Genomic DNA, 26,358 nt, shown 5'->3' on the forward strand with positions numbered 1-26,358 from the left:
GAGACCTCAACATGAAACCATTACAACATAGAAATGAAATCAGGGGCATAGTAGGGTTGAAGGCAGTCCAGGAGCAAGATTTGAGGAGGAGGTGGCCCTGTTGTCACCACCTGCCTTTGTGGCCCCCACTGCCACACAACGTTGCCTACTGTCGGCCTGCCATTGCTGCCCACCACTACCACAGCTGCCTGCTGCTGACCAGCCTGCTTCCTGCTGTCACAGACCTGCCTTGCTTTGCCAGACTATGATGATGAAATCTGATGGCATCACCATGCTAACCTGCTGCCCCCTTGCCAGTGCAAGATCAGGCCTGCCTTCAAGGTGCCACCTATTCCTGCTGATATGGGACAGCTCTGCACCAGTTCAGTGATGAGCGAGCACAAGGGGGTAGGAATGTGCAGCAGTCATCAGTAACCCATCCGCAGACATACCACCTGGTCATATTATGGCTACACACCTGAATTAAGTACAAGCACTAAATGTAGCCCAGAAGGGGCTGGTGAGGTTTGCAAGCCACCTGAGTGGTGGGGGCAGGGCAGGCTCCCCACAGAATGCTGGGTTGGCCGCTTCTGGTTCCCTAAGGATGCCAGGTGCTGGCAGCGGGCAAGTTCAGGATTGTTTTGGTTTTTTTAAGGTATATCCCACCCACCCCACGCCCCTCAAGCTGGCCACACTGACTGCTGCTGGAGAGAAGCCACCAACAAAGAAAATTGGCTTTGATAAGTAACAAGGCTTGCCTTCAAAAGAACCAAGGCTAAGGGCCAACTAGTTACTGCATATGTCTGTAGTAATTTATACATCTAGGTACTGCTGCATACATCCAGGTGAACATACATCGTCTGCTGCAAATGGCAGCCATGCATCTAGTTCTCTGCTCCTTGTCTATAACAGCAAGAATAACGTATCTGTAATATCCCAATGTCATTTTGCTCAACTCCACTGCTAGCAGTGGCCACTAATATGGGGCAGGGAAACGCAGAATGTCATGACATCAGCAATGGAATGCCATAAAATCAAGACATGAGTAAAGACAGGGTGAGAGATGTGGGATCTGCTGTTTTGGGGTTTTTTTGAAGCTTAGTTTGGCACTAAGCATAGCATAGGCTTCGTTAATATGAGCACAGTGATCAATGTGTGCATGGAAATAGTTTCTGATTGGTTACTTGCTTTTCTTCCCATTAGAAGTATCCTTCTCTAACCCTTTGTACCTCTTAACACAAATATCCCTCTTTAGTGAAACTGCATAAATAGAAAGGGGTTCATATCAATAAGTGCTTTGAGTGCTGCACATTGCCTGTGGAAATGGTAAGCTGAAAATATCCTGTTTTTGTATATCAATGTACCATATAGTGAATTCCCCCCCCCCATCACATACTATATGTGTGAGTACATAACCATGTGGAGAGGATTGGAAGCCAAGAGCATGTTGGAAGCCAGCATTCTATGAGGATTTATTTTAAAGTTACTGCAGGACACATGGACAGAACTCTAGCTTGCAATAATTCTATCTCCAGGTTTTGTCTTGCCTTTCCCTATTCATCTTGAACAAACATCTTTTTTAAAGGTTTTGTTTTTTAAAAAAATTCTTCAGCATGGAACCATTCCTTTACAGATTGGTGTATTCTTTTATAAAATATATAATATGTAAACATGGGTTTGAATCATGGCTTAAGCATGACATGGTAACTTTGGACCATCACACTGGTTATGAGGATAAAATGACAGAATCACATGGATGCTATCCTGAGGTCCATGGAGAAAGGATGAGATATAAATTAAATATATAACCTTTGGGTGTGAGTTGCATTCCACCATCAACATAAGAAGTCTCCCCCCACCTTTACATTATTCAACAGTGTACTGAACATGCTACGTTTAGTTGTGTCATGGCAATAAGAAACTGCTTGATAAGCATCATGTGCAGCACTAATAAGTGGCACATTTTATTATACATACAGTGCATAGTTAGTAATCCTCCCCGCCCCCCCAGTGAAAAGGTACAAGTGTGTAATCTGCAGCTCCGGAATATAAAACCACTGAAATTGTTTTATAATGCAAATGGGTGTAGCCACATCAATATTTCAGTGCACTCATCTACAGTTACAGTTACCACAGAGGTAAACCACAAGCGTCCTTAGTGCATAGTATGTAATGGTAAACATGTTTTTGGTTCCCCTTGGAAACAGGCTACATAGTCTTTTCACTTGTCTAAATGAATATTACTTAAAGGCTTAAAGCACTTGGGTCGGCAAACATTGCTGTGGGACTCTATGAAAAGATTTAGTGGTAAATAATAAAAACATAACAAAAAACTGCTTTTGCATAGTAACTGTCCTAAGTAACTGAGATTTTTTATTTTATTTTATTTATTATTATTATTTATTATTAAAAAATTTATACCGCCATAAAAATCAATTAACAATTAAAACAGAAATTGTAAAACTGCATTAAATAATTAACAATTAAAACATCATAAAACACCAATTAAATAGCCAAACAATTTAAAAACAAGTTTTAAAAAGCTGAGAAAGCTTGGTTGAAGAGATGCGTTTTCAGAAGTTTATTTAAAATTGCCAGAGATGGGGAGGCTCATATCTTAGGGAGCGCATTCCACAATCTTGGGGCAGCAGCTGAAAAGGCACATCTCTGTGTAGCCACCAAACGGGTTGGCGGCAGCTGGAGACAGACCTCCTCAAGTGTCCTTAATGGGCGGTGGGGCACATAGCAAAGAAGACGTTCTCTTAAATACCCAGGGCCTAAGCCATTTAGAGCTTTTAAAGTTATAACTAGCACTTTGTATTTTGCCCAGAAACCTATCGGCAGCCAGTGTAACTCCATCAATAGAGGAGTAACGTGGTCTCTCCGAGATGACCCAGAGACCAAACTGGCTGCAGCATTGTGAACCAACTGAAGTTTCTGGACTACGTACAAAGGCAGCCCCACGTAGAGTGCATTACAGAAGTCCAGTCTGGAGGTTACCAACAAATGTACCACTGATTTGAGGTCATTGATCTCGAGATACGCAGCTGGCGTATCAGCTGAAGCTGATAGAAAGCACCCCTGGCCACCGCCTCAACCTGAGAAACCAGGGAGAGGTGTGAATCCAGAAGTACTCCCAGACTGCAAACCTGTTCCTTTTGGAAGATTATTATGGTGAATCAAATTTGTGACACTGTGGCTGGGAATGTATAGAAAAGAAATGTGGCAAACTGCAAAATAGGGTTAAACATTTTCAGTCCAAACCTCTCTGAGGCCTTTGTTTAAAGATGGTCGAGGAGGTTAATTTAAATGCTTCTTCACAACCAGTTGGGATACTCACCAATCAATCAGAGGCATGTTGTGGAGCAAACAATTCAAAAATTAGAGCAGAAAGGTTAAGGATGAGCAGATTCTGGATGCTAGAAACCAAGTGCCATGTCATATTGGTGTGTAAAAATAAACCTGTACTGAAAGTAGGAAACGAAACTTCCTTACTTCCAAATGCAGCTTACTGTTTTTTACCTTTTCAGGGGACGCCACACTTTTCACTTTCTTCTGATGCAAATTCAACCATTTGTTGTGCTTCCATTGGTTAATAGGAATGTGTGGCAGGTTCCCTGAGGAATGTAGTTCATCTTATCCAAACATATTCAGTTTCCTCAGATTTTTGTCTTTCATGAACCTAGGTGCACTTACCCCTGGACTTCACACTCCCTGGGGCCCCCCCAATCCTCTTTAGTGTGTCCTGGGTGGTGTGGTCACCACACCACCAGCCTATACTGTGCTGGGTGACCTGTGTTGGGTGGCCGAGTGTGTCCTCTGCTTTAGAGACAGAGGGGATAGTGGGGAAAGAAATATGTGGTATGGGAATATGTTAAGTTGTGTGTTGAGATGTTTCTGCTTATGCATATTTGCATAAATATACCTGTTTTATATCCTTACATTCTTGTGAGATCAGTTGCTGTTTGTGCCCTCAAGAACCAACGTGTTAAAAATACTGTGGGGATATTCTCACGATTAACAAAGATTGGGCTAGGAGAGCCTGGCCCGATTTTTGTTAATCGTAAGAACCACCAGGCTCAGCTGTGAGCCCGGTGGTTCTAGAGCGGGTAACCCACTTGAGAACCCCTGGTCAAAAACCAGGTTTGCAGAGCGAGTGCTTCGCGCCGCGCCTACTCATGAGTAGACTCCCAGAGGGGAGGCGAAAAGCTGCCTCCCATCTCCGGGTCTCCCCAGTATGCCCTGCTTGCTCACGCAGGGCATACTGAGGCTTGCGGGGGGCGCGGCCCCCGCTCCCCCCAGCCCCCGCCAGCTCCATCACGGAGCCAGCAATCGTGCTCCAGCCACCCAGGGCTCCCTCTCTGCTTGTGAGCAGGGAGAGCGGGTTTAGCCCACTCTCCCCACTCACTGACCCAGACCGGGTCTCACAGATTGTGAGACCCAGCTCTGTGTGTGTCATGGTGGTGTGTGTAGGGAGATGATGCCTACCTTGCAGCAGGAGGGGGGGGCGCTAAAGGGCTTTAGGTCCAGGCTCCAAAATTACCTAGGTGCACCTCTGTTCATGAATATCCAAAGTTCTCATCTCCCTCACTCCACTTACAAATAACTGATTTTTTTCCTTTTAAAAGGGAACTGTTTTAGCTTGAAATGCTTCATAACTTTTGCCAAAGCAGGAACCTCCACATATGAAATAATTAGAGATCTTGCACATCTTTTAATTTATATAAAAATTGAAAAGATTGTGTTTTTCATGTATCAAAACTGGGCTTTGACTTAATTGCTTGTGAGACATTATCAACACTTCCTTTCCCCAGAGAGTATAAAATGAAGCTGTGAATGAAAGGAAACATGTCAAGGCTTCAGGGAGGTCCCCTAAAGAAATCAACATATCTGTATATTTAGTAATTTAACTTGGTCCAGTATTGGAAATGTATGAAGTATATACTAGATTTCTTAAGCAGCATGTGCATTTTTATTATGCAAATTAATTTTAATAGTCCCAAGCTTATTGTAGTTTCATATCATGCCTTTGGTACCATCTGGTCCCATTGTGTTGGATTCTTTTCGGTTGGTGCGGCCTGAGATGTGGACAAGATCCTGGGCAGTGTGCGGGCAACTTCATGCGCTCTTGACCCTTGCCCTTCATGGCTAATAAAAGCTGCCAGGGAGGGGACAGGCAGATGGCTGGAGGTGATCGTTAATGCTTCATTAAGGGAGGGCATGAGGCCATCGTGCCTTAAGGAGGCGGTGGTAAGACCTCTATTAAAAAAGCCCTCCCTTGATCCCTCCAGCCTGGACAGCTATAGACCTGTGTCTAACCTTCCCTTTTTGGGCAAGGTGATAGAGCGTGTGGTGGCGTCCCAGCTGCAGAGGGTCTTGGATGATACGGATTATCTGGACCCTTTTCAATCTGGCTTCCACCCCGGGTATGGGACTGAGACTGCCTTGGTCGCTCTAGTGGATGACCTACGCCGGGAACTAGACAGGGGGAGTGCGTCCCTGTTGGTTCTGCTGGACCTCTCGGCGGCGTTCGATACCATCAACCATGGTATCCTTCTGGGCCGCCTCTCAAGTATGGGAATTGGAGGCACTGCGTTGCAGTGGTTCCGGTACTTTCTTGAGGGGAGGGTCCAGAAGGTGGTGCTGGGGGACTACTGCTCGGCCCCATGGCCATTGGCCTGTGGGGTCCCGCAGGGTTCGGTCTTGTCCCCCATGCTGTTTAACATCTACATGAAGCCGCTGGGAGAGGTCATCCGGGGATTTGGACTGAGTTGTCAGCAATATGCGGATGACACTCAGCTCTATCTCTCCTTGTCATCTGATCCTAGGGAGGCGGTGGATGTCCTGAACCGGGGGCTGGAGGCCGTGATGGGTTGGATGTGGGCTAACAAACTGAAATTGAATCCGGATAAGACGGAGGTACTGTTGGTCAGTAGGAGAGCCAATCGGGATGAGGAGATTTTACCGGTTCTGGATGGGGTTGCACTCCCCTTGAAGGAGCAAGTACGCAGCTTGGGGGTACTACTGGACCTGGCTCTGCTTTTGGAAGCTCAGGTGAAGGCGGTGGCCAGGGGTGCCTTTGCACGGCTTCGGCTGGTGCGCCAGCTGCGTCCCTTTCTCGAGAAGGCAGATCTGGCCACGGTTACCCACGCCTTAGTCACGTCACGGCTGGATTACTGTAACGCGCTCTATGTGGGGCTGCCCTTGAAGACTATCTGGAAACTGCAGCTAGTGCAAAACGTGGCAGTGAGGGTTTTATCCAGAGCTGTCCATTGGGAACATATCACCCCCATTTTGAAAGAGCTGCACTGGCTACCGGTTCGTTTCCGGGTCCAATTCAAGGTGCTGGTTTTGACCTTTAAAGCCCTAAACGGTTTGGGCCCGGGGTATTTGAGGGACCGCCTGCTCCCAAGGGTTGCTGCCTGCTTGATGAGGACATCAGAGGGGGCCCTGCTCCGGGTGCCGACAATGAGAGAGGCCCGGCTGTCGTGCACTCAGGACAGGGCCTTCTCTGTTGCTGCCCACAGACTCTGGAATGCTCTCCCAGTGGCCATTCGTTCCTCGGACTCCATCATGGCTTTTAGAAAGCTTGTAAAGACTTGGCTTTTTACCCAGGCTTTTACATAATCGTTTTTACTGCTGCTTCTGGGTGTTTTTATTTTTTGTATTGTTTTATGCCTGTTTGTATATGTTTTTATACTCTTAGCATGTTGTTTTTATTGTGTTTTTATTGTATGTTTTTAACTTTTGTAAACCGCCTTGGGGCTATATTTTGGGGCTATAATCAGCCTACTTCCCTTCCATTGTCTCTACAACTGGACTAAATTTGGCTGTAGCAAATTTGGTTCAAATCAGTTAAGCGGTTCACAAGTTAGACCACTTGCACCTCCAAAATTTTCATGTCCGTCATCTTGAGTTGGCTTGGATGTCATCATCACAAACTATGCCATAGAGGTGTCCCTGTGTGTCACTCACTGCAACTGTACCTAATTTGTTTTAAATTGGTTAGACAGTCCACAAATTAGCCTGCTTGTGCCTCAGATGTTCATGCGGCCACCATTTTGAGTTGGAGTGTATGGCATCATCATGCACCACACCATTAGTGCATCCCTATGTGTCCCTACAGCTGTAGTAAATTTAGTTCAAATCGGTTAGGCGGTTCAAAAGTTAGCTTCCTTGTACCTCAAAAGTTTATGCATCTGCCATCTTGGATCAGGGTGGGTAACATCATTACAAACTACACCATTGAGGTGTCCCTAAGTGTCCCTACAATTGTACTAGGTTTGGTTCATATTGGTTCGGGTGTTGCAGAGTTGATAGGGGGGACACATGGACAGAAACACACTCACACACGGACACACACCCAGAACGCCGGGTGATCTTATAAACCTACTAGAAAGTAGACTAAAAATGAGGTTAAGGAAGTTAAGGTGGGTTTGCCAATGTGTAGCTGCCAGGATCGCGCCCAATTCCAGTGGTTTACACGCACATGCAAAACCAGGCTGGGCTCCCTTTTGAACACTTATGTGAATAGCCTCATAAAGTGAATAGAGGAGAGCAAGACAGGGCAAGGATCTCCTCCTCCTCCTCCTCCTCCTTTTTTAAGGCAATGTATTCCATTAGCAGCATTTGTATTTGCCACTCAGAAACTTGAAACTTGGGTGCACACTGGTTTGATGTCATATTTTTTATTTATATCATCTAAACAAATCATGTTTCTTTAGCAACACTCACAGTGAAAATTCTTGTGGCTTTTGCAAATTTGATCTGAATTGGTTTCCATATTGCACAAACTAGTTCCATAAGTTTCTCTGGATAATGAATGGAGTTATAATGTGGTGAATGGTGTTTTTTTTAAAAAAGGACTTGACTGTTTTAAAAGTGTACAGCCACAGCAAAAATAAGCGGAATGCCAATAATTTACCTGTGCAGTCATCATGCAGTAAAGAGTGAGATCTTTCAAATTATCCTGACTGAGTGCACTATCATAGCTATTTAGAAAACAATTGTAAATGAAACTTCTTTGAAACTTGTAAGTATGTTAAAGAATTTCCATTTCAGCTGAGGCAAATTTCACAGAGAGTGGATTGTAATGGCCTAATGCCAAAGTTCCAGTTGAATTAGGGTATTGATGAACTGCATACTGAACCTGTCTTAATTGCAGCATAATTGCTAAAATGATCATTCATTCATTAGTATTAAGAAGCCACCATTAATTTGGACTTGTGTGCACTCTCTCTCTCCCTCTCCTAATAAAATGGCTTGCAGTTTGCAAGCATATTAATGTTTTATGTCCCTGTGACTTTAGCCTTTTCCTAACTCTATGAGGTCACATTAGTCATGCTGTCCAATGGGATAATTTTTCTGCATTTTCTGGGACAATGCATTTTTCCAGGGTTTTGAAAGTTTTTGCTAGTCTGGGAGAGGTCTGGAGCCTATCTGCAAAAATTGCATATTTCTATATTTTATGCTTGGCTCTGGGAGTTTCATGTCATTCAGTGAGGCCCAATCACTGAATTTTAATTACAGAGAGAGAGAGAGAGAGAGAGAGAGAGAGAGAAAGACTTAAAGAAAACAAAATAGTTTACAGGGATAGTTATACATGTGGCAACTCAAATCTGAGAAAACCAAGGGAAGTATGAAATCTAATGTCCAGTCTGAGATATTGTACTGAGCTATGAAACCATAGCCATGGAAATTTAATTTGGCTAGATCGTCCATGCTCCAATGCACTATGTGCATAGGCTGGTGGCAAGAGCAAGAGCTGTGGATTAGTGTTACAGCAGTGTTTAAGAAGCATCTGGTAACGTGTGCCTCGGAGCATATGGTGAGTGATGTAACCTGTTACCTGGCATTGATGTTGAGGTGCCGCTGAAAACAAAATGGCCACCGCACATGCTCAAATGGCCTCTGCAAGGCCTGGCATGGCCTAGGGCCTCACAGAGCCTATTTGAGCATGCACGGTGGCCATTTTGTTTTTGGCAGCCATTTTTTTTTATTTTTTATTTTTTAAGAATGGCGCCCCCCTTCAAGTGGCACCCAGGGCATGTGTCCTGCCTGCCCCACCCTAGATACGCCCCTGCATTTCATGAACAGGAGGGTGGTGTGGTCCCCCCCCCCCATATAAACGACAAATGTTTAGAAGGACAAGTCTGTGCTACTGCCAAGGGTGAAGGGGAATAATCCATTTCTTCTGGTGGAATGGCTAATAGGTTTACACATGGCTGAGAAGGAGCTGCGACATGATGCATGATAACACATAACTAATAATTCGGCTTGTCACGCAAACAGTTTTCAACCAGTTTCTTTCCAATTAATTGCTTCTATTAATAAAAAGAGTCTTTATAAAGCTCAGGAGTCATGCCAGTTAACACAAAAATATGTTCTGTACATAATTTTAATTAATGTAATGGCTACTATGGATGTTACTTTTCTCTGCTTGCCTTTTGAAGGGAAAAAACTGACAAATTGCATAATGTCTGAATGCTCGAATTCAAATCTAGGGTCAACCCCCCCAGTGCATGGAGTCTCCAGGTGACTACTGAAATCAATCCTTTCAAGATTTTTAGGATATGCTATTGTGAAAAAACTATTTCGGGGCGTGGGGATCCAAAAATTGCTTCAGTTGGCAAGCCTAAATATGGACATTACAAAGACATGGGTTTTAGAAACTTTTATTAAAATATGAGCAACTCCTCTTGTGAACTTGTTTGAAAAACCATGTGACTGTGCATTGGATGTTACTTACTTTCACTAATACATGACGATGGAAGATATGCCAGAAATACACAATGAGCATTATATGAAATTTGTAAATCCTTTCCACCTGTCTTTATAAACCATCTTCCTCACAACACATACCTATCCTCTCTAATAAAAGCCTTGGTGTCCGTCCGTGGACGGACACCAAGGCGTGTGTTCGTGCCTCCCTGGCCTGTTCTGCGCCTGCGCAAAGCGCAGGCGCAGAACAGGGCAAGGGAGACACGACGGCCGGCACCCGGTGGCCATCTTGGGCGGCCAGAAGCGGCCGCCCCGAAAAAGCGGGGTGAGCGGCGCCGGCGAACACTGGCCGCCGCCGCCTTGCCCAGAGGACACCCGCGGCGACAAGGGAGAGGCCCCAGGGAGCGGAGGACCTGGCCAGAGCTGCGGGCGGCGGCGGGTGGCGGGCCCGCTGGAGCCGCGGGCCGCCGCGGCGGTGGGTGGCGGGCCCGCCGGAGCCCTGGGTGGCCGCCCCGGCCGGAGACACGGGCCGCGGTGGGTGGCGGGAGGGGGAATGGCGGCGGAGGCCCAGACCGCCGCAGGGAGACGGAGGCCGGGACCGGGGGCCGAGCGAAGGCCGAAGTAAACAGAAAAGCAAAAATACAGCCTCCGCCGCTGCCTCCGAAATCCCACCCTCCCTCCCTCCCAGCTTCCAAAACCACCTTACCCTGTCCCGTTACAGTTGAGCAAAGAAAGTCCAAAATTGAGGAGGGAGAAAGGAGCTCTCAAGCAGTGCTCCTCCCTCTTCAAAGGCTCTGCCCAAACTGGCGCTTGGGTCCTTTCAGTCCCAAGCGCCAGTTCGGGCAGAGCCTTTGCAGAGGGAGGAGCACTGCTTGAGAGCTCCTTTCTCCCTCCTCAATTTTGGACTTTCTTTGCTCAACTGTAACGGGACAGGGTAAGGTGGTTTTGGAAGCTGGGAGGGAGGGAGGGTGGGACTTCAGAGGCAGCGGCGGAGGCTGCATTTAAAAAAAAAAACAGTAAAGGGGAGAGGAAAAGGCTAGCGCCCGTTATTATAACGGGCTTCAGAACACTAGTCCTCCAATAAAACTGCATTATCTAGGAATGTTCACACTTCCTGATGCCCATCCCTGGTAATTCATCTTCTTAACATTTGGAGATGACTTTTAAACAGTGTTTTGTTTTGTTTTTTAGTGTGCAGATTGATTCTTCTGAACTCCTGTGGGAACTGAAATCTCTGGAGGAGAGAGGCATCATAATTCAAGCATAACCAAAACTTCTAGATACCCCTTACTCATTCTTGTCCTTGTGCAGTGTCTCTGTAGGAGGCCCAGGACAACTTTGCTCTATGATTGGAACTGGAGTGGGCAAAGATCTTCCCTACAGTTACAGAAGCTCAAGGGAACTGCAGGGATGGTCCCAGCTCTCTTCTCCAGCTCCAGGAGGGAGAAGACGATTGCTGTTGTGCTACGCTTCCAGGGTGCTTGGAGCGTTTTTGCAGGTCAACACCAAAATGGCAACCACAGATTTTCCTCTGATCTTCAGTCTGTGTAACTATAGATATGATCCCTGTTTACCTCCCTAGCTCCAAGACTGGGGCTCCTCTTTTCAGAGGGAAATGGAACATGGCGAGGGTGGTGAGATGACTCCTGACTGGAGGAGAGTCCAGTGGTGGATGTCAAAAGATGACAAAATAGGCCTGGATGAAAAGGTAGGGGCAGTTGGGTAAGTGATGATCAAGATGTATGTTGATTGACAAGGGCTGATGTTATGAGGAAATTACTCAAAGTAGTCCAATTGAAATTAAAAGTACAAGTTAGGCAATGATTAGCTTGTCGTTTTAATGTCAATGGAAGTACTTTGAATAATTTTCTTCATCATGTCAGTCAAGGTCAGGATGTTGTCCAAGAGGAAGAAGATTAGTTGAGTGCCAAGGTCTGGAATGAAATTTGAAAGGTGTGAAGGCAAATGGTAGTCATGTCCCATGATCCATGATGGGAAAATTTGCTCCATATATAATTTGCTGCTGTGACTGTTATGACCTGCTACCCATTTCATCAATCAGGAGCATTTGACTCTGGGTAGGAAAAGGGGGTGGGAAGGGGGAGCTGCAACCAGAATGAGATTTTTTTTTTTAAATGTTCAGATAAAATATGAGCAACATCTTTAAACTATAGCTACTCTGAGACCCAGTGCTGGAAAAACAGGCCTCAAAAAACACTTTTTCTCTAGCAGAGCTGGTCTGCCAATTGGGGTTGGCAGGTAGACCAGCCCTCTACTCTGGACTTAGTGCCTCAGCCTGGCTCAAAGGACTGGTCTACCGGGTAAACCAGCCCTCCAAGGCGGGTAGATACTTCTCAGTTATGTCCAGAGAGGAGAGCTGGTCTACACACCAACCCCAATTGGTAGATCAACACTCCCCAGAAAAATGGGCCTCAAAATGGCACCTTTTTTCTGGGGAGAGTTGGTCTACCAATTGGGGTCGGTAGGGAGACAACCCCACACTTCAGACTTAGCTCATCTGCCTGCCTGGGAAGTAGATGGGTAGACTGAGGTGGGCAGACGTGCTAAGTCCAGAATGGAAGGCTGGTCTATCTGTTGACCCCATTTGATAGACCAGCTGACCTCAGAAAAAAACACCGTTCTGAGGCCTGTTTTTCCAGCAAAATGGGCCTCAAATGGCACTCAAATCACCCAAATTGATTCAGGTCAAATCAGGGGTGATTCTCTTCAAAACTCAAATCAGTTCTTCTATTTTGAGGGTGATTTGATTTGAGGTGAAATCATCGAATTGCCCCTGATTCGACCCGAATTGATTTGCAGCTGACACAAATAGCATATCCCTACAGGATCATTCCATTAATCTGACTGCCTATCAGTGATTTGTAAAATTTGGTTTATCTTTTTTAAAAAAACAAAACAGAAATTTCTTTGTAAATGACAAAACAGATTGCTGTGTAAAATGAGTCTTAACTACAAATTAATTACAGCAGGGGTTCTGTTTTACAACTCATTAAAATCTGCTGAACTTCAGTTCCTGGAGTTTTGCCTAAGCTGTTTCTCAGAAATTACATACTTGGAAATTTTGTTTGCTATGATAGATAAACAAAAGAGTTATAAACCAACAGTGCTGAAAATTATTACACTGCATTTATCTTATACTTCCTGTCATCTACCTTTAAATCGATGCCTATCATTTGCTTAATTGCTGGGTTTCAGATGTATTTGGTTCTCCCCTCTCTCTAAAGGCCTCAACAAGACAATTTTCCCATCATATATTTCCTTGATGTGTATGTAAAATATTGAAATATGATAGACTACACTTGTACTGCTACTATCTGAAGTTAATAAAACCTTCAGTGGGCCTATTAATTTATCATTAAGAGCAGCTGTGAATGACTATAACAACATCTTTTCAGTTTATACATAATTGCCCTGTAATAGACAATGAACGAGAAAATAAAATTTCTTTCTATCAAAATATGAAAGACATGAAAACTACTGAAAAAGACAATGGGGTAGAGGAGTTTGCTTATTTTCATTTAAATACTAACTCTATATGGCACTGAAGATGAAGGCTAAACTAGGTCTTGCCAGGAAACATCAGATTGTAAATCTCAATGGTCACTTCGTTGATTGAAAACAGCAACTGTGAAGGAGGGTGACTAAACTTTCCCCCACATCTGCTGCTCTGCTGCTGTAACTCTCTCCTTGCTCCCACCACTAGATTATGTATATATATTTGCTGGGCTAAAATGGGTCTATTTGCTAGGCTATGAGGCGATTCTCATGACCAGCCGAAACCGGGCTAAGGGAGCCCAGCCCTTTTCAGTGGTCGTGTGCTGCAACGGGAGCTGTGCGGCTCCTGGTGGCAAGCCCACTTAAATGCCCTTAAATGAGATCATAAGAGCACGCGCTCTACTAACGCTGTTTTTCTGATCGTGTCTCTGCTGTGGCTGCTTGCGGCTGCAACAGTAACACTTGGGAAGGGGCATCCCAGAATGCACCGCGCACCCGCACGGTGCATTACTGGGGCTCTGGGGGCGGGGCGCTGAATGGCGGTGCCCTCATTCACCCAACACCCAGAGCTGCCGGGAGAGGGGCAGACGGATGGCAGGAGAGCCGCCATTCACCTGTGCCCCTGATCTGCCCATGCAGGGAACCCCCTCAGGTTGTCGGAAGGGAAGGGAAACCCTCCTTCCCTGCAGTTAACCCTGGCCGCGCTCCTTATAAATACCTGAAATTTCCTAGGTTACAAATAATTCCCTCCTGGGTTGGGAAAGAGGCTTGTTGTGAAAGTGTGATTTGGAGCAGAACAATGGCAGGCAGGAGAAAAGTTAAACACAATTTCTCCACTCGGATAGAACAGTCCTTTGGTCCATTTAGGGTACTCCTGAATTTTGTTCCTATCTAATTTCTCTGCACAAGCTGCTTTTCCAGTTCCTCTTGTTCTTTATGTGGAATGGAGCAGGTACTATTTATTCTTGCCCTTCTTCTATTGAGGTTCTCTTGGAGTTCTTCATGAGGAATGTATTATTATGCTGCTGGCTAGCCATCTATCATTGCTTTGTTAAGCAGATTTCTAGTAGTTAATGCCCTAGAATAGTTGTCTGAGAGGAGCATTGTGTATTCTGAAATGGGTATCAAAAAGGCATGTTTTATTCCAAGGCTCCAGTCACAGCGGACAGTTTCTGACGTATATATATGGTACTACCCTCCCACAACTGTTGGGATCGTCTGTGGCATAGTGGAACCATTTCTTGTTGTATTATTCTACCAGAATTCATGCTCCATCAACTTCATTGATTCCTCTGTAGATGCTGACAAGACTGAAGCTCTTTGCATGAAACAAAACATACCACTAAACTAATTTTTGAAAAGCACATTCTCTGATTGTTTCCTTGCCCAATGTGTGTGTGTTTTGCATTTGGAAGGACCCAGATTCAATCCCTGTCATCCCCAGGTAGGGCTGGGAAAGACCCTACCTGGACAGCCATTAATCTCAGTCAACGTAGACACAGAGATAGATGGACTAATGGTCTGACTCAATAGAAGGTAGCTTCATATTCATAGACATTCTTTGGAGAAAGACAATAGCTCAATGGCAGAGCAGGTGCTATGGATGCAGGAAGTCCCCAATTCAGTTCTGGATAATTATAGGTGGGGCTGGGAAAGACCCATATCTGAAAACCTGGAGTGCTGCTGTCAATCATTAGACTAGGATTTGATCAAAATATCCCTCCATTTTTGCCCCCTACTTTTGTGATGAGGGGGAAATGGGAGAGAAGATCTGGTGGTTTTGTGGGGACTCACAAAAATGCCTCCAAATTTCACCCAGAAGGGGTCTTACATGAGGTAGGGAGCTGTGGTGTTCAGGAATGTTACTTCCTTGAACCATTCCTTTATTTAACAACTCTGCAGGCAACAGTTGCAGCATTAAAAACACCAGCTAGTTTTCCTTTAGCAACACTGTGGGCAGTTCTCACAACATTAAGTGCTAGCTGTGTCACCTGACTGCTGCTATTTTTCTTCCTGGGATGAATCAGGAAACTACGCTACACAGTCAACAAAGCCATTCATGCTATGACTGCTAAAGCATTGTTAAAGAAAAATGCATGCAACATTACTAAAGGAAAGTTAGCCAGCCCTTTTCAACATCTCCCATCCCCCTTTGTCTTCTTTCACCCTTTATCATATCTAGCCATGGATTCCTACCTAACTTTTCTCTGAGCTCATTAAGATTAGCTTTCCTGAAATCGAGGGTACATGTTAAACTTCCTTCAGTGTTCATTTCCCTTTATAACCTTGTTGGTAAGGCATATGTCCAAAATAGCTGATCCTTTGTCCCCTTCTTCTGCCTTCTGAAATAAATGGTAAAGAATTGATTGGCCCTCCCACTGTTAGCAGAGGGAAATTTCCATGGGTGTATCTAGGGTAGGGCGGGCAGGGCACGTGCCCCGGGCACCACTTGAAGGGTGGGGCCATTTTTTAAAATGAAAAAAAAAAATTTGTAATGGCCACTGAAAACAAAATGGCCACTGTGCATGCTCAAATGGCCTCTGCAAGGCCATAGGCCATGCCAGGCCTCACAGAGGCCAATTGAGCATGTGTGGTGGCCATTTTGTTTAAGGCAGCCATTAAAAAATATATTTTAAAAAATGGACGCCGCACATGCTCAAATGGTCCCTGCAAGGCCCTCAGCCTGGGACAGGCTGCAATGGTTAATTAAGAGGTCGGTGTGGGGAGGGGAACCTTTGCAGACCCCCCCATGGTCTTTAGGAAGCCCCCCGAAGATGCTACAGGTTAAAAAATAATATATATATTTAATATAATATAAGTCACTGTACACATATTCAGTTTGGCACTATGTATAGAGAATCAGGGCTTGTGAATACTGAGCTGACGCTTATGAGCTAGGATTGTATTCATTTGCTCTTACTTTGCTTCTTGTGATAAGTGAGTTAAATGTGATGTCTTAATAATATGGCTATTAATGGTGAGTTTGTTTTTGAATTAGTGTGAAATCCATAGTATTAAGGCCCATTGGGAGTTTCTTGCTCTCTCTCATTACTGTCTTTCTGAAATACTAGAATATATTCTAAGCAGTGACACATTCTACTCTGCATAGAGTGTCTGGGAAAAGTCAAATTCTCCATTTATTTTTAAAACTTATGTAATTGTGATGCTACAATGCATAGTAGAGAATGAGACAGGCACTTCTGTTTAGTTTTCCAAGTACACCGCCACATAGTATTTGGGTATTTCATGAGCCCCAGAATACTGAAATTTGTAGTTTCCCAGCATTTTTTGGTCTGGCTACGTCCACTGCTAAATATTTTTTGAAATATTAAAAGATTAACAAGCTTGACTTGTATTTTTGAGCTGATATTATGGTAAAGTTATCTGAAAGATGGGTGTCAGATGTTTGGACAGGGGGCGCAATTTCAGTGCTTGCCCTAGGCACTATTTTCCTTAGATAAGCCTCTGGAAATTTCAAACGATGTCAGCATGCCTGGTAATCTTGCTTAGGAAAGCACCATCGGTGTCTTCTGCTTGGCTGGGTAAGGGTATTACTTTTATGTCTCTTTCCCCCCTTACCTGGAATACTTTTGCCTGGACTTCCACACTCAGATTTATGGATTCAAGTGAAGGTATATATATTCTTTACATTACATATAGAAGCCCATCTCATGATCGGTGAGAAGGGCTACCCTCTTTTGCAGGGAGGAAGCCCCAAAGTGCTTACTTCCTTGAAGACCATCACAGAGAAGTCTCTGGATAGGCACATCACCCACCCAGATGAGTGGTGGCTTCCCCAGCTGCTCGCCCGGCAGCTCTGGGGGTGGGGTGCAGGGAAGTGCCCCCGGAGCCCAAATAATGCACTGTGTGAGTGTGCAGTGCATTACTGTGAGCCCCTCCCCCCACCCGCAGTGTGCCTGCCTCAGCTGCAAGCAGCTGCAGCAGACACACAATCACTTAGTCTGGATTTGGGGCAGACTCGCGCCAAAAACCTGGGCTACTTAAGAGGGCTTGCAGCCGTGCTGCCACTGGGAACTGCATGGCTCCCAGTGGTTCTCACGCACAATGAAAACCAGGCTGGGCTTCCCTAGCCTGGTTTTCGCTGCTTGTAAGACTAGCTTCACAATGTAACTCACACTCCCTTTCTGTTGGATCTATTCCTTTTGAACAAAGTGTATTTTTCGAGTACTGTATTCCAATCATGAGTCAAGTTTCAATGAAAGCTATCAGATCATATTTGCCTTCCTGAGTTAGAATTTCAGATTCTTTGTATTTGTTTCCCTTATCTGTTTGTTAGTGTATAGATATCTGAGACTGTGGCAACATCTGAGACAACATCTACAGCAGTGGTTTCCCTGCTGTTTTTCTGAGCATTCTTTTTACCATTCTGCTTCCACCTTTGGCACATGTTTTCTTGTCTCTAGTACTTGGCTTTACCTGGGATAAAAATACTAGGGACAAATTGTCCTTACTGTAATAGTCTTCCTTCCTGCAGATATTTTCATGTCCTTAGGACTTGGCAATACTTTATCATGTGAGTTTGTTTTCTAGAAATAACAAATAAGCAGACAAATTTATCTGCTAAACAACACTAGTGCAACAATGCCTTTTTATCAGTACAACAAGGGGAGGGAGAGTTGATGGAAGAGAAAAACAAGGTTTCCTGGCATAATGTGAAAAAATCGTTCTATGCCTTCCATGTATTGTTGGGGTAAAGAAGCCCAATGGTAATTATTCTTTGGATTGCATATCCATTTCTCCAGGGCACCTGAGAGGATGGCAGACTGACCCAATCATATCAAAAGGAACAAGAAGATGGTTCACTATCCCAAAAGGGCTTACCATCTATGAAGAAACGCAAGGGAGACACCAACATCAGCCTCTGGAAGGAACACTTCTCTAGCTAACTGAAAAGTGGGAGTTGCTATTCCTCTGCTAAATATAAGAAAGCCACCATAGAAAAAGTACCTCTTTGCCCATTTATCAGATGGTGTCAGAGATGATAAGCCATCTAAAGGTGCAGTGGGGAAGTCCCTAGTGAGCAAGAAGTTGCTGGTTCAAATTCACACTGGTATGTTTCCCAGACTATGGGAAAGACCTATATCAGGAAGCAGCAATATGCTGAAAGATGCTGAAAGGCATCATATCATACTGCATGGGAGATGGCAGTGGTAAACCCCTCCTGTGTATTCTACCAAAGAGAATCACGTGGCTTTGTGGTCGCCAGGAGTCAATATCGACTTGATGGCACCACTTTATCAGAGGTGATACCATCTCTGCCCATGCAATTAGGAAAGGGACATCTGTCATGGACTGGCCCCAGCCCATATTTTTCAAAAAAACAACAACACCCCACCAAATGAACAGAACTACTCAAAGCTCTATTGCTAGAGGGATGAGTTTTTTTTGGGGGGGGGGGATTGTGGAAAATAGGTGTGTGAAATCAAAATAACTGCTTGCTTGGAGACATGGCTGTGAATTGCCACTGTAACTGCCTAATTGCCTCCCAGCCATCTGGCCAGCATCAGACTAGCTCAGGGCCAAGCTCCATCCTTCACCTGGAATTCACATCCTCCCTTTTTTCTTCCTGGAATTCAAACCCTCCCCTTTTCTGCCTGCTTGTTCCCCCCGCCCGCCTTTGCTGTACTGATTGATTGCAAAAAGACCACTCTAAGGAGATATACCAGGGGCTTTTGCTGCTCAAGGACAATGGTTTGTGACTGTGATGGACGGTGAGCTTGATAATAATAATCATAATAAGAATTGCTTTTTTTATTATACATTTTTTTCTATTTCTTCTGAAAAAATGCCTGAATGAATTTGAGGTATGTTTCTTGCATTTCGCTCCACAATAGCCAACACAAATACAGAATCCAAGTGAGGCTGCACTAGATTCCTAGTGCATATGCAGAGCATGTGCAGACTGCTCCAGGAAACCTGCAGCACAAGACATGTTGAGCCCACACTTGTTTTGACATCCTCCGTGGATACCCCAACGCCCTCCCATCATGTCCCTTAATTGCATGGAGGTGGTTTGCTCATCTGAACTGTCCCTATACATGTGGTTCACATACTTGTTTGAACAAGTTGAACACATCCGAGAAGGAGAGAACAATGGGTGCATGGTTCTCAGGACTACCCGCTCCCTAGTCCCATGGGCCGTGATGGATTGTCTCTACTGGCCGACAGACAGACACTGTTCTTATGTAATACATGATAGGTTGAGTTGGCTATCTACCACAATATGAATCCAGATTAAAAACTCATAGGAGAAATTCTCTAAGCACAGTTGAAAAAATCAGAAATGGAAAATATCCTTCAGAGGAGATATGGAATGAATTTCAGAAGAATTGGGCAAAGGGCTGATTTTTGGTGAATTTTTGAATGTAGGATTTTTCCCATAGGGAAGAATGGAGGTGTCAGCAAAAGTATAGCTTCATGTTGGGGGGGAAAGGGTTGGCCCAGAGCAGAGTGGGGTGGGTGGTAGTGCCCAGTGGGGGCAAGGAAGCTGCTAGCATTATTTCAAAGGAATTGGACAGAGGGCTGATTTTTAAAGATGTAATGGAGTTTGTGCATCTGTAAAGTTTTTCCCCATAGGGAATGATGGACCTCCATAATTCCTGCCCCATAACTGCACTTGGGGGGGGGCACCAGGGTGGCCCAGAGCAAGTGGTGGTATAGAGCACATAGGGTGCCAGCCACCCTCATGGGTTGCTAACCCATGGGGTACTGGGTTCTGTTGTTTCTGAGATGTTTGAGTGTAGATTCAGATTCTCTGGTAGCATATGAGAGTGGTTTCATGGTTTGTTGTTGAAAATCTCATATGCTACCAGAGAATCTACACTCAGAACACCTCAGAAATAACAGAACCCAGCACCCCATGGGCTAGCAACACATGGGGGTGGTTGGCACCCTGTGTGCACTACACCATCACTCGCTCCCGGCCAACCCAGTGCCCCCCAGGTGGAGTTATGGGTCTTCTGAAACCTCCATTATTCCCTAGGTGGGAAAAAACTTAAAGAAGCATAAACTTCAGCAATTCCTAAGAAATCAGCCCTTTGCCTCATTCCTTTGGAATCCCTTGGGGCACTGCCACCCAACCCACTGTTTTGCCCCTCAGGCCCTTTTTCTGCCCCAAATCTGCCCCAAAGACATGTCAACTTCAGAAATTCTTTAAAAATCAGCCCTTTTCCCCATTCCTTTGGAATCTGGGTGGCAGCAGGCACCCATTGGGGCACTACTACCTGAACCACTCTTCTGCCCCAAAGCCCTCTTTCTGCCCCAAATCCATCCCAAATAACATCAACATCACACATCAACAACAGCAGAGCTTTGGAAGAAAATCAGGCAGATTTCCAAAGGTCGTGCACATCCACACACACCCCCAACCCAAAATGCAATTGATCTACACACAACAAAATGAAACAACAACAATGAAATGCACACTGCCCCACTAGCCAATGAGGGTAAAATTTACCCTTAAATTTGCTTAAAAGGAATAAGAGGCAATTGCCAGCAGATCAGCCCATGCTTTCACTGGCCAATCTGCGGGCTGGAAGGGCTGGAAATTCAAACTGATGTCAAAACTCAAAATGGAAACTGAAGGAGAAAGACTTTTTGCAATTGCAAAATGGAGTTCCAAAACAGCCGAAACAACAAAACGTTTTGTATCCGAAACAGGGATGTTTTGTTTTGGCTACAAAACTTTCTGTTTTGAGCATTGGGTGTTTTGTTTTGGCTACAAAACAGCCGAAATGGCCTGTTTTGTGCACAAAACGTTTTGCATCCGAAACGCACATCCCTACACAATACCTGGCGTGAGTGCACCCTTAACATCGGCTAACAGCCAGATTAGTTAAAAGGGTTAGGCGGGCAGGAGTGGAGGGATCAATGAGCATCCCACCGCTTCTAACGGCCAGCCTAACCCTGCTTGGGCTACCCCAGGCTGGGTTAGGCTGGTTGTGAGAACAGCCTCATTGTGTCCCTGTCAAAAAGGTGCTGAAGCTACTCTCCCTGGCCCGACTCTTTTTGAAAAGCTCCTGTTGAGTTTTAAAGCACATGTTTGCATCTAATGCATAGTCCAGCCCTTAGAGTGGTTTACCTGGGACTCCCATGTCACTTCCAATCTCTGATCTGCTTATGTTTTTGGTCTCTTATTTTTTTAAAAAACAAATATTTTAACAAGTTGTAGACATACATGTACAGGTATTTTCTAAACATACTATAGACAAATGAGATTTTACAATCAGTTAAATGTATGATAAATGTGTGATTTTTTTGTTTCTGCTTACTTGAGCATAAAGGAGTCTTTCGCATTGGTGATCCTCTTATATTTAGCAGAGGAAGCGCAACTGTCCTTATTCAACCCCAGCATATCACTCTGTGGCTATTGCGCACGTGTGCGCATGTGTGTGTGTGTTAGACATCTTATTATTTATTATTATTATTATTATTATTATTATTATAGTATGTAAATTACTTAGAGAACTTTGCACTGAAAAGCAGTATATAAATAAGAAAAACAACGTTCTGCCAGTGTGCACTATGATCAAATAATGCATGGTTTTTAATTTTGATTGAAATTACATTTTTGTATTATTTAGTTTACATATAGTATGTTAGTTTACCCATAATACCATTTTATATAACTTACATCCCCCATTTCCTTCCAGCATTTGACATACTGTATATAATTCTACCAGTCCTTACAAGTTTACAGCTCTGTCTGTTCTTTTATAGATGTCAAATGTCTCAATAAAATATTAGCAGTTCAAGATGTATATTAATTTTAAGTATCCTATTAATTACTCTATTTGACCATTATTCATTCATTCACTCATTCGATCTTTATACCGCCCTTCCAAAAATGGCTCAGGGTGGTTTACATTAAAACAAAACAATTAAAATCAAATGACAATTAAAAAGACTATTAAACAATTAACAGTTAAAACATTCAAAACAGTTTAAAAACCCTGGGAAAGCAGGTTACAGCAAGTTAAAAACATTTACAACAAATTAAAAACCTTGGAAGGCTAGGCCAAGCAGATAGGTTTTAATTTTTTATCAGCAAATAATTGAAATCACCATGAATGTTTTTATTTTATTTTCATATTTCCAGCATAGTGGATCACAAGTACTTGTAGTTTTGTATAGCTTTTGAGTGATACAACGTATGGTCATACTTTATAATAGTTTTCTTTTAAGTTGATCCAAAGTCAGAAATTAATATTGGATTTCTCAGATGTTAAAATTTATTGAGTGACCTAGATCCTATGTAGGTTTGTCCATGGAACTTTTTTCTTGATCTATGTAATGGAAAAACTAACAATATTTCTATAACTTTTTGAAACTCTATGTTATTGCAAGGCATTTCCCCAAAAAACTTCAGATTTCTGAGCTCTATATGTTGTCCTGGTAGCTTCCTTTATATACTACATATCCTGCAGATACTCAAACCATTGCTGACTTTGATGATAAAGAATGTAATACATCTTTGTAGGTATTTGCTTGATTAACTTGTAACAATATAATGTGTTTCCAGACCAAATGAATAAGAAATAAGAAATTGTTCCATATGATCTTAAGTGCAGGGGAAGTGTAGGGGAAGAATGGCAGTTCAGTCCCCAAACGGCAAAGCAAAACCAGTTTGGTGAGAAAGCAGCAAAGCAAGAGATCCTGAGAAGGTTCTTCAGTACTGAAGAACTACAAGGATTTATTTAAAGAAAAGTTACCAATGAATGTGAAAAAGCCTGCAGCTTAATTTCAGCTCTAGCTCATGGCTGAAGAGAGAGCAAAACAAACAGCTATCTTTGGAGAGACAAAATGGAGATTAACACTGGAAGAACAAAAGAGGGGAGGAGTCCAGCACTTTTATACATTACCTCCCCGCCTGCCCAGTGCTCACTATGAGACTTTGCAGCTGAGAGCTGATGCTGCCACAGTCCTAGCTCCAACAGGATTTGCTTACCCCTTCCCCCACGCCACCTGTTTTTCCAATTATAACTACTAATCCCCATCTTCTTTTCCCTCACAGAGTTCCAGATGTGTTTACTCTTTCCCAAATGCATATCTGAATGCCACAAGGGGGAAACAGGTGACTGGGAATAGGAGAAAGAAGATGTCAGAGTTCCCTGAAGCTGAGACACTGCTTACTACTGCCCCTTGTGGTGATGCTGCACTGTAGCAGGTTTTGAGTCTCTGGGCCCTGTGGTGGCCCTGCCCTGTGAGACTGGCTTCCCTGCAGACAGGAAGGCCCTATTCATGTGTAATGGGAAACTGGAGATCCCTTCACCTCCAGTTCCCAAACCTAACCATATGAACCGGGGGATTACAGTTACCAAAAAGAAAAAGAAAAAGGAAAAGGAAAGGAAAAAAGGACTCCCCAAACTGCACTTTGTCATCTTCAGCTGAGTCTAAGTTTCATCTGCTTGGCCTCTGGCTTGCCTGTGCCAGCATTATATATGAATGCTGGCACATAGTTTCACCTCTCTAAAACCAGAGTTAAGGGAGGAAGCTCCTCCCTCTCTCTGGCTCCTATTGGCTGTGCCAGCTGTTCTTCAGGAAAGAAAGAAGCCCACACAGCCAATGACCCCCACCTCTCTGCAGTCCCTCTGACTTCAGAGATACTGCTCTCCCGAATGTACAAACGTGTAGGGGAGAGCAGGGGGAGTGGCGTGTGGAACTGTGGTTCCACTGGACCCACAGTTCCACGTTGTATATGACCCGGGCCAAAAATTAGAAGAGGCTTCCTTTCTGAGGTAGATCTTGTCTCAGTTTCTAGGTCTCCCTGTTGATGATATGTTTGTTCCTCCTTGCTCTGTCTACTCAGTGTTCCTGGCTTCTGACTACTTGGCTTGATGTCTGATGTGTTCCTGGCTCCTAAGTACTGGTTTGGTCCTCTGGCTCCTGACTGTGTGATCTCTAGCATACCCATGACTTTCAGCTCCTGGTTTGGCCCTCTTGGCTACCAGCTTGTCTCCAGCCCTAGCCCTGTACTTGTGTCCCCTACTAGTAGGTGCTGCCCATCTCTCAGCCCTGTAGGAAAGGATAAGGCAGAAGGGGGAAAGCATGCCAATTGCTTCCTCCTGAGGCTGCATTTCTTGAGAGGGAGCAGCCATTGAGGTTTACACACACACACACACACACACTCACACACACACAAAATTTAGTTTGATTCTTAGTCTCCTGTTACCTTTTGCTTACATTAGCTTTGTGCCTTGCAGAATGTTCTGAATGATGGGTGCCTCCCCACCCCAGTATTAAAAGCATTTCCTTCCCATGTTGAACCACATCCTGCTTTCATTGGTGCAAGACTTTGTGACTCTTCCTGTTCCTCCCAGGTCACAACATCACTCCATCAAGCAGCCATCCAACCATGTTCAGTCTGGCTGGTTAAAACAGAGCCTTACTTTTAAATAAAGCCAACAGAGAAACATGAATTCTGTCTGTTAAAATAAATTTATGGTATATACTAAATCAAGGGAAACCTTTACACTAAACACTTCTATAATGGGGTCTGAGAAAGTTATTTTATATTTGTTTGTAACATATGCTTCAGTCCTTTTCAAACTCAACATTGCTCTTCCTTTTGCATTGTTTTTGGCAGTGCCTGATCTTATAGTACTAATTTGGAGAGTCATCTTTCACGATGATGTTCCAATCACTATGGTGTCCCATTATTAGAAACTACTTTATAAAGATACCATATATATTAGTCATAATTTTTCAGTTTACTTACAAGATTCTACAAGACATACATGGGTGTCTTCCACTAAGAGGCAAGATGCCTCTAAATGCTAGTTGCAGAGGAGCAACAGCAGGAGAGGGGGCATGCCTCAGCTCATGCCTGTGGACTTCCCAGAGGCATCTGGTAGGCCACTGTTTGAAACCGTATACTGGATTAGAAAGGCCTTGGGCCTGATCCAGCAGAGCTGTTCTTATGTCTTTGTGTTCTTATGTGTTTGTAAGCACTAATGTGCCTTGTCACACTATTGCGTGACCAAGACAAAAGAGGTATACAATATTTAGGTAATCTGGGGTCCAGGGGCGTAGCAAGGTTGGAGTGGGCCCAGAGACAAGATTTTAAAATGGGGCCCCCCCACTCAAAGTCCAGGGCCTCCGCACACCCCAGGCCCCCAAGGATTTAAGTCTGATATTCCAAAATAAGTATGCTGCCTGGAAATACATTTCACTGAATACACACACGCACACCTCACAATATATAGTGATATACATTGAGTACTATACATTTGTTTTACTTTTAATGCCTAGAACACACTAGAAAGATGAATGATTAAAATGGGCCCCTCGCTGCAGATTAGCCAAGGAGACTTTCAACCATGCAGGGTGAGCCTATGTTTGTTTTCTCAGAATTCTGAACAAATTCAGTCAAGTTCGATTCCAGGAGGTTTTTCACACGAGGCTTTTAAAGCCCTTTAACACACATCTCCTCTGGAATGGAGGTGCTGCATTCACATGTTGGCCAGATTTACCCTGAAGTCCCTGCAAGTTATTGGGGAGCAGTTCACACACAAGAAAAATAAAATAAAATAAAAGCAGAAGACATGCTTCACAGTTCTCACTCAGACCTTCTGGGTTGCAAAACAACTTGAACATAAGTGCATTTATAAATGAATGAATAAAATAAATATAATACTGTTTCTTCCAGAAGTTTTTGTAATTTTCTGCCATGAAACAAGCCACTTATAGGACTTTTAAGAGTTTTTTTTAAGCCAGCAAATTTTCCAAGCTGTTTAAAAATAAATATTCAGAGACTTCTCAGTCCCTCCCCCCCATATCAAAGCCCTATGGCAAGCAGATCCCTATATATCCGGGTGGGGGGGGTGGGGAAGGTAACCACAAAAAGGAGTTCACACTCTACCTGGCAGCAGGGGGTCTTCTGCTGCAGAGAACAGTGGAGGCCTCTCTGGCTGCCTCCTCCTTCCTGGCTGGCTTAGGCCCTACTGGAGTTCAGGCTTCACAGAGGCCTACACCAGACCTCCGTGGAAGCCCCGCCCACCCGCCGATCAGCTGAGAGGCGGGAGAAAAGTTGCTCTTTGCAGCGTGTCTGCTGCTCGATTGCCGGCCAGGAGAACAAGCAGGAGAGACAGCGAACAGGGCAAGTGGCTGAGGGGCCTTGGGGCT

At 44.2% G+C, this 26,358-nt stretch overlaps 1 long non-coding RNA gene across 3 annotated transcripts in view; it reads right to left on the reverse strand.

Moving 5' to 3' along the window:
- LOC128349178 (uncharacterized) overlaps positions 1 to 26,219 on the reverse strand; it is a 91,585-nt gene extending 65,366 nt beyond the window's left edge. For all 3 annotated transcript variants that reach the window (XR_008318609.1, XR_008318608.1, XR_008318607.1), the window contains exon 1: positions 26,096 to 26,219. This is a non-coding gene — a long non-coding RNA (uncharacterized LOC128349178). The remainder of the gene's footprint in view (positions 1 to 26,095) is intronic.
- Between the last annotated feature and the right edge of the window lie 139 nt (positions 26,220 to 26,358).

The sequence above is a fragment of the Hemicordylus capensis genome, chromosome 3, assembly GCF_027244095.1.
Source record: "Hemicordylus capensis ecotype Gifberg chromosome 3, rHemCap1.1.pri, whole genome shotgun sequence".
NCBI classification, from domain to species: Eukaryota; Metazoa; Chordata; class Lepidosauria; order Squamata; family Cordylidae; genus Hemicordylus; species Hemicordylus capensis.